The sequence below is a fragment of the Mustela nigripes genome, chromosome 4 (genome assembly GCF_022355385.1).
Source record: "Mustela nigripes isolate SB6536 chromosome 4, MUSNIG.SB6536, whole genome shotgun sequence".
Taxonomy (NCBI): Eukaryota; Metazoa; Chordata; class Mammalia; order Carnivora; family Mustelidae; genus Mustela; species Mustela nigripes.
In genome coordinates, this window is record NC_081560.1 from 164,512,687 (window position 1) to 164,520,389 (window position 7,703).

A 7,703-nucleotide genomic window follows, 5' to 3' on the forward strand; every position below is an offset into this window, starting at 1 on the left:
TTTCATTTATGCACATTACTCTCCCATCCTTGTTCTTTGGAATAATGTTGCTCTGTGCATAACAAAAAGAAAAAAAATCCGTTAAGTTTTTGTGCTCTTGGAATGGAAAAATCACTGTTTAATTTTTTTAAGAAGAAGAAGAAGAGAAAAAAAAAACACACACCAGCAAAGTCTGATGCTTTAAATCACAAATGTTGGTAAGATTTTGCCATGACTTTCCTAAAAAGGGCAGAAATTCTTGTTCCTGTAGGAAGATTTTTAGACGTTGAGGAGCAATGATAAAGGTTTTTGCCCCTGTGCCACACACCCCACCCTGTCCCTGGTCACACCATCTTTCTAGAGGAACTTTCGCTGAAATGGATGGGACTCCCAGAGAAGAACTTCCAGTTCCTTACCCAAGGGGGCTCAGTAGGCCGCACGAGCCTGCCCTTTGCTCGATGGCCTTCTGCCTGAGGCCTGGAGTTGTCTGTACAGGGGATAAGGCCAGCCCTAGACCCCTGCTTGCACATGGGGTCTTACCCAGCACTTTTCTTTGCAGCCTCTCGGTGTTACTCGACACACGTGAGCAAGGCTTTGTGAGCGTGGGAGGCCCAGAGTAGGACAAGTAGGTGGAGTTAGAGAGCAGGGTAAATGAGAAAGGGGTACATGGGGGCTAGAAACGGGAACATTGTGCTTGAGGGGTGTGTGATTGTGTAAGTAGAAGTACAAGAGTGTAAATGTGAAAAGTGGTGGATGAGAGGTTTGAGGGAGAATTTGTGACAAGGGTGTAAAGAGCGAATTCCAGATTGGGAGGGCATGATGTGGATAAAGCGAAAGTGAGACTCGGATCAGGGCTGAGTGTGCTTGGAGATGGTGTGAATCTGAGGGTGCAAGGGACTGTATATGCAGTAAGAAGACCAAACTATTTTGGAATACTGTGGCTCAAGTGGGGGTTTGAGTGTGGCAGGACCTATGGGAGGGGTCTGGCCATTGCCCCTTTCCTCCCTTTCCTGTGGCCCTGATCACCTCTTAATGGCAAAGAAGCCAAGACTTTTTCCTTCTATTCTCAGTTAAAGGGAGGAGGAGGAAAAGAGGAGGAAAGGGGAGAGAGGAAGAGGAGGAGGGGGAGGAAGAAGAAGAAGGGGAAGGCAAAGAGGAAGAAAAAGGAGGAGGTGGAGAGGGAGGAAAAGGAGGAAGAGGAAGAAGAAGAAAACGAAAAAGAATCGGCAACAGGAGGGCTTGTGAAGAATTTAGTGAGCAGTTAGTTCCATAATGCATTGGTGACAAGGACCTTCAGGGAGCGACCATGCGTTCCGACAAAGTTGGGGTGCGTTTGCAGGGCCTGGAAACTGAGGCTGAGACGGGGGTTAGGGGGTGGCAGACTGTGGAACCCCACATCGGAAAAGCGGAATGGGGCGAAGCTGAGAGTGGGGGGCGGGAAGGGGGCCGCACAAAGTTGGGGAGTGCACGAGAGTGAAGACGCCCCTGCGTGCGAGGCTGGGCGGCTGACGGGGAGCGTGTGACAGTGAAGAAGAGGGGGTGGGGTGAGAGGGTGTGCCGGCATCTAGGCTGGGGATTCGGTCTCTGGGTGCCTCCGGCAGCGCGGGCGCCGGCGTGCCGGCGGCTGGCTCGGGGCCTGGGTGCGTGTGCGCGCGTGTGCGCGGGGCGGAGAGCCGAGGGCTCCTCCGCGCGTGGCTGTGCCTCGGAGCGGCGGGCTGTGCGAGCGCGGGCGCGAGCGGACGCACAGCCCAGGCGGCGGGCAGCCGGGGTTATCTGAGCCGCTCGGTCTTGGGTGGCTGCGCTCAGATCTGGGGGCGGCGGCGGCACAGGCGAGACGCGCTGTCGGGCCGCGGCGGAGCCGAGAAGCGAGACCCAGGCCCGGACCGCAGCGGCGGGGCGCAGAGCATGGAACAGCGCACGGGCCGGGCAGGTAAGAGCGAGGAGCGACTGGTCAGCGCCCCAGGCAGCCGGTAGTGAGGTGGTGGGGTGGTGGGGGGCGGTATGTGGGAAAGATGGGGCAACCAGGAAAGAAGGGCAGACCCCACTCCTTCTTCCTTCTGTGTTTGCCCTGTGGCGGGGGCCAATGTAATTGCTGGGGACTGGGACTCTGCGGCCTCTCCCCACCGGTGGGACTTCCTGTGCTCTCCCTCCCGGTGTCCTCTAAATCTGCTAAAAACTTTCCACCCAGAAAACGTGAGTTTTACAACTTCTCTTGGTCTCTTTACAGAACCGGGCTTTTCCATTCTGTTGTGCCTTTAGGACTTTATCTTTCCGCTTTGCAGTGTATAAATGTTTTGCACAACTTTCTCCAACTTGGGTGCAGAAGGAAGGCCTTGGTTTCTAGTGGGAATGGAGTGTGGGTGTGTGTGCATATGTGTTAGCGGATGGGGACACGCTGTGTGCACATGTCTGTGTGCACGTGTATGAGGGTCTTGTGTCTTTGAGTTTGAACTTAAATGTAAGCACTGATGTAGATGTGTCTGATGTTTAGAGAAAAGGCTCTGCCACCAAAATAAACTTAAGGGAGGCCTGAGGCAAGGGGAGGGATGGAAGGCCCCAGGGGACCCAGATGGAGAGCAGAATCTGAACCCATTGACCCACAGGGCTAAGGGAGTGGAGGGCTGCTCCTTTTTTTTTTTCCTCCCACCTTCTCTCCTCCAGGCCTGCAAATTCAACTCTGTCTGCCCACTACGTGCCCTAGAGTAGCATGGGGGTGTGAAGCCAGGTAGCCAAGTTTCGTTTTGGATTGGTGGGGAGGGACAGGGTTGGATCAGTTTCCAAGAGTTTTCCAAATAATTCCACAGAGGTCAAGGACCTACTCCGGGCCCTTTTTTGCTTCATTCCTCACCTTTCCCCTGTCTCCCTCACCCCTTTCACCAGACCCCAACAGCTCAGGTTCTGTCTTTCAGCTGATAATCCAGTTCCACTCTCAGGATTGGTCTTCCTCTAAGCTTCTTGGCCCAGTCCCTGGGCTGCCTCCATTCCCCCTTGGGTGCCTGTACCCACTAGGAAACCGGGGCCCCCAGGAGTGTCAACTGTGGTCCCCTGGGCTTTTAGGGCTCTGGGCCACCCCTCTGCACCAGAGGTTTAAGTAGGGAGATCAATAGCAAACAGTTGTAATGATCTAATTAATTATGGCAAAATTAAAAGCGAGTACAAAATCAATCTCTGATGGTGTTGAAGATGGAATTCAATTGAGAGCCCATCTGTGCACCCCCTCGACCGTATAAATATGCAGCCCAAGGACAGACCTAATGGCTGGGCCTTCCTGGAAACCTCTCTCCCCCTTTCTTCCTCCCCTGTCCAGGGCTTCTCTCTCACTCACTGCATCTACTTTGCTTCTTACCACCTCCTGCCCCCACCCTTCCTTGTTTTCCTGTCCCTCTGCTCAGGCTCTGGACACTCCCAAAGGCGGCTCTTTCTGCCTTGCAGGCCTGAGGTGCGCAGACGGGTTCAGACGGGTTCCCAGTCCCGGCAAGTCTCCCAGCAGATGCAGCCAGGCTTCCTCCCCAAAGCCTCGGGAAGGAGAAAGAAAAGCGGGTTTTGGGGGGGGGGGCATCCCTGAGCTCTGTTAGAGCCCTCACCCCGTTTCTGAGCCTGCGGGATACTCCAGAAAGAACCAGGGCGCTTCCCCAGCGTCGCCTGCGCCTACCTGCACCAGGCCTGGTAGCCGCACTCCTGGCTCTGGTGGTAAAGAGAACCGGCGGACCAGCTGTGCACCGCACTCCCTTTCCCTTCCCTCCTTTTCCCGCTTTGGCCAGTGCGGGGATCGCAGTCCAGCCAGCGGCGGCCAGGGGGAAGAGTGGGGAGGAACGGAGCTGGGCAGGAGGCAGGGCTGTGTTTGAAAGGAGGAAGCCACCGTTCTCTTCGAGGCGGCCCCACGGAGCCCCGGAGTCTTCCGCCCTCAGAGCCGCTTTCTTTATTTTCATGCCCCCCTCCCCGGCCCTAATTTCTACTTTAGGCACGTCTGGCCGGGACACAGCTCCCCGGGGGCTCTGCGTCCCCCAGACGGCCCCCACGCCCCTTTGGCCTCATCCGCCTAGTTCAAAATGACAATGACACGCGCGCGAGAGCGAGCGTGCCTGCCTGACGCCCTGGCGCAACCGCTGCAGCCGGGTTTGCGAAGGATGCGGGTTTTATGTAGTGTCGCTGAGCCAGATCTGGAGGAGCGAAAACCACCAGGAAAAGGCGAAGCATGGAGGAAGGAGAGAGAATCTGCAACTAGGTCAATTGTGGTCTTTGGCCTTCGTTGCAGATACCCCCAGAATCACAAAAATAAGACGTTTGTTTGATGTCTGCCGGCCTGTCCTAGCTGGTTCTCTGGCTCCCTGTCCCTGGTCCCCTACCTCTCCCTCCTGGGGCTCTGCGCCCACTCCCTGGCCCACACTGAGTTCCCAGGTTTCTTTCTGCCCTCAGAGACCCCTCCCACTCCCTGGTCCTCCGCCGGACCCTCAGAGCCTGGGGGAGACACAGCTCAACGCCTCCCCTCTCTCTTTTGCCAGGCCTCCTCACCCCGTTATTAATTGCTGTGTTGACCTGCAGGATTGATTGGCGGCCCCGCAGGAAGAGGCTGAGAAGGCCTTGGCCTCGAAGCAGCCTCGGCAGAGGGCAGAGGGAGGAGGGGGAGGTGTTGGCTGGAGATGGGTCTTGAGCTCCTATCTCAGCCCAGCCTGGGACACAGCTGTTTGCCCAGACACCCTTCTCCATCCACTCCCCCGCCCCACCACACACACCTTCCAGGCACCCTTACAACATTCTCAGGCGATCCCCTCACCAAGAGATGTTCAACCCCAAGGAGACCCATCAGAAATTCTCCTTAATTGATTTAGAAATGGAAAGAGGCTTCCTCCCTCCATTAGTCAGTTTCTTCAATCTGTTCGTTCGCCGCGGGTCTAGACCTCACCGCGGGTCCAGACACGACAGAGAAAACTACTGGGACCCGGCTTTTTTCTGTCCAAGATTTACTTTGCGTCCCCCCCCCCCCCCCGCCCAGGAGCAGTTACAGAAAGTTAAGAAATAATCCTGGATGCAGTGACCTTTAGAGTCTCAAACCAAAGCACTTTTAACAGGAAGAGCCCTTGTCCTGGCTCCTGGGAGAATTCGGTGCAGCCCTTTTGTTTCAAGTTCGGGGCGGCTCTGTACAGCCAAGGGTGGAGGGCGGGGGCTTGCAGCAGCCTGGGGCTGGGGTCTAACCCTAGAGCGGAGACCCTCCCTCCCCCCCCCCTCCCCCCCCCCCCCCCGTCTGCTTAAACCTTCGCGCGCGCGCACAGATACACGCGCGCACGCGCGCGTAGACACACACACACACACTCTCTCTCTCTCTCTCTCACAGGGCCCCCACAGCCACAGCAACACCCCTTGCCCCGATCCCAGGCCACAGGCCCACGGGCCAGGCACCGGAACAGGAGCGAGCCCCCCAGACGTCCCGGCTCTGGTCTGGAGTGGGCGGAGGTGGCAGGAGAGCCGGTCCCTGTGCTTTGGTTCTCTCCCCGTCTCTATCAGCCCCACTCTTTTCCCTTCTCCCATCCGCTCAGGTCCTTTGTCTCCAGCCACTTCGCGGCGCCCAGTAGCTTGTCCCCCGCCTTGGCGGCCCTGCCCTGCGCTTCCCTGTGTTCGGTTGGCGGGACTCCCCCTGCCTTACCCGCTCCCGGCTCTGGCGCGTTCTCCGCCTGCTCCTCGCATCCACACGGCTGCTGGGAGAGGAGGAAGGGAGGGCGGGCGCGCCGCGGATGGATCCGACAGAGTAGATTTGGTGCTTGCTCGCAACTCCGGCAAAACTCAGCCCGCCGGGGTGCTCCCGCCCCTTTCTAACTATTCCTCTGCGCTGCGGAGCCGCGCGCCCGCGTTTGGCCCCTTCCTTTCCTTGCACGTCGGCTGTGGCTCCTTCGCTCCCCGCTGGCCTGCCCAGCATCTGCAGTCGCGCTCTCCCCGCTGCCCTGCACTCCGCTCCCTTTCGGCTGCCCCCCAGCTAGCTCCCGCCCGCCCCCTTCCTCTGCAGACCCCTACGTATCGGTGGCGGTAGCGGGGAGCGCCGGGTCGGTCCGCGGCCCGTCCGTACAGTCTCTCCCTCCACCCCAGCCAGGTCCGGCTGCGGGTTCCAGGCCCGGCTGAGAGCGGGTGTTAATCATTACTTGCCCCCCCCCCACCCCCGCCCGCACAGCCTCACTCGCGCTCTCTCACCCGGGCTTGGGGAGGAAGGGAAGAGGTGTTGGCCGGCTGGGGACCCCGGCTTCGTCCAAACCAGCCTCTTCGGGCCTTCCAGAGACAGGTGTCTTCTCCGTTCCCTCAGCACCCTTTTCATGTCCCTTTTCTTCCCCTCCTCTCTCCCCGCCTTCCACGATTCCCCTTCAGCAGGCCTCTCCCCACGGTCTCAGCTCCGCTCAGGCTTTGGCAGGTTGACTGAAGGTCCTGGGAGGACCAACTTTCTTTGTTTGGAACCAGACTGGACGGGATTTCCTTTCCCACGTCTCGGTGAATCGTCCAGCCACCTCCCAACGGTTTTGGCAGACTGGCCCAAGGGGGACCGCGCCTGAGGCTGCAATTAACCTGGCTGTTGGGGGGGCGGTAGGACTTTAACGGGTCCTCTAGCATCTGCGCTGAGGCAGAGGGGTGAGGGTGCAGGAAGAAGTGAGAATGGAGTGTCAGGAAAGACAGAGCAGAGTGGTAAACATGGACAGGGTGTGGTATAGTCAATGGAAGGAGGAAAAATCCTGAAAGGGGGGAACACACGAAGGGAGGCAGCAAGGAATCCTCTTGTTTCCTTTGTAGAATAGAAGTTGGATGTAAAGCACCACTCCTTGGCTTGCCTAACCAATTCAGATCCCTCCTTCCCTTTGCGGAAAGCTGAGCACTTACTCCTTAACCTACCACAGAAATGTTTTGTTTTCAAAGTGCTTTGGTCCATGGAGTAGGCAAGACAGGTAATCATCCCTATTTTACAGGTGAGAAAACTGAGGCCCAAAGAGGGAAAGGGACTGTGAATGTGGTGGCTGCTGCTTCTTCTGGGTTGTGGGGTGAGTGGCCCCTTTAGCTGTGCAAGTCCATGAGTGTCTCGGTGGGGATGTGTGGGACAGGCTGTATGCAGGTCTGAGCTGGGACCCTCACGGGCTCTGTGGGCCTCTTGGCTCTCAGCCTCCGCTTGTTTTCGGTAACACAGGGCCCTCCACTCTTACCCTGTAGACCTACTGGCCCAGTTTCTCCTGGCTTGACAATTTTTTCAGCTCCCCAGTCGGGTGGCCCACCGGCGGCCGCCACCTGGCAGGCCCGTGCCGCTAAGAGGCCGCTTTGGTGGCCAAGTGGCTTGCATTGTCGTTTTCCCTCAAAGGGGCTGCGAAGGGCCGGGCAGGTCGTTGGGACCTCTGGCGAGGAGCAGCCGGGTTCAAGGGGGAGGGGCCGGCGAGGATAAAGGCGCAGCACGTGCGCCGGGCCTCCACAGGACCAACAGACCGAGCGGGCGGGGCCAGCCGGGAGGCGCCCCCCCTCAACCCGGGCTTCACGCAGGGAGCCCAAATATTGGGAACAAAAGCGGGAAAAGAAGAGTGAGAGCAGAGGGAGGGAGGGAGCAAGGGAGGGAGCGAGGAAGCAGAAATTAGGGGGTCTTAGATGAAAAAAAAAAGAAAGTAGCTTTAGGGGGAATGTGCCGTGGAGTGTGAAATTGCAGCCCATGGTGCTCCATATTGTACCAGAAGCTCTTCCAAAAAAAAAAAAAAAAAAAAAAAAAAAAA

General features: G+C 57.7%; 1 long non-coding RNA gene across 1 annotated transcript in view; it reads left to right on the forward strand.

Moving 5' to 3' along the window:
• Positions 1 to 554: 554 nt before the first annotated feature.
• LOC132016705 (uncharacterized) overlaps positions 555 to 7,703 on the forward strand; it is a 9,385-nt gene continuing 2,236 nt past the window's right edge. Inside the window, exons 1-2 of the long non-coding RNA XR_009403975.1 lie at positions 555 to 1,909; positions 6,921 to 6,992. This is a non-coding gene — a long non-coding RNA (uncharacterized LOC132016705). The remainder of the gene's footprint in view (positions 1,910 to 6,920; positions 6,993 to 7,703) is intronic.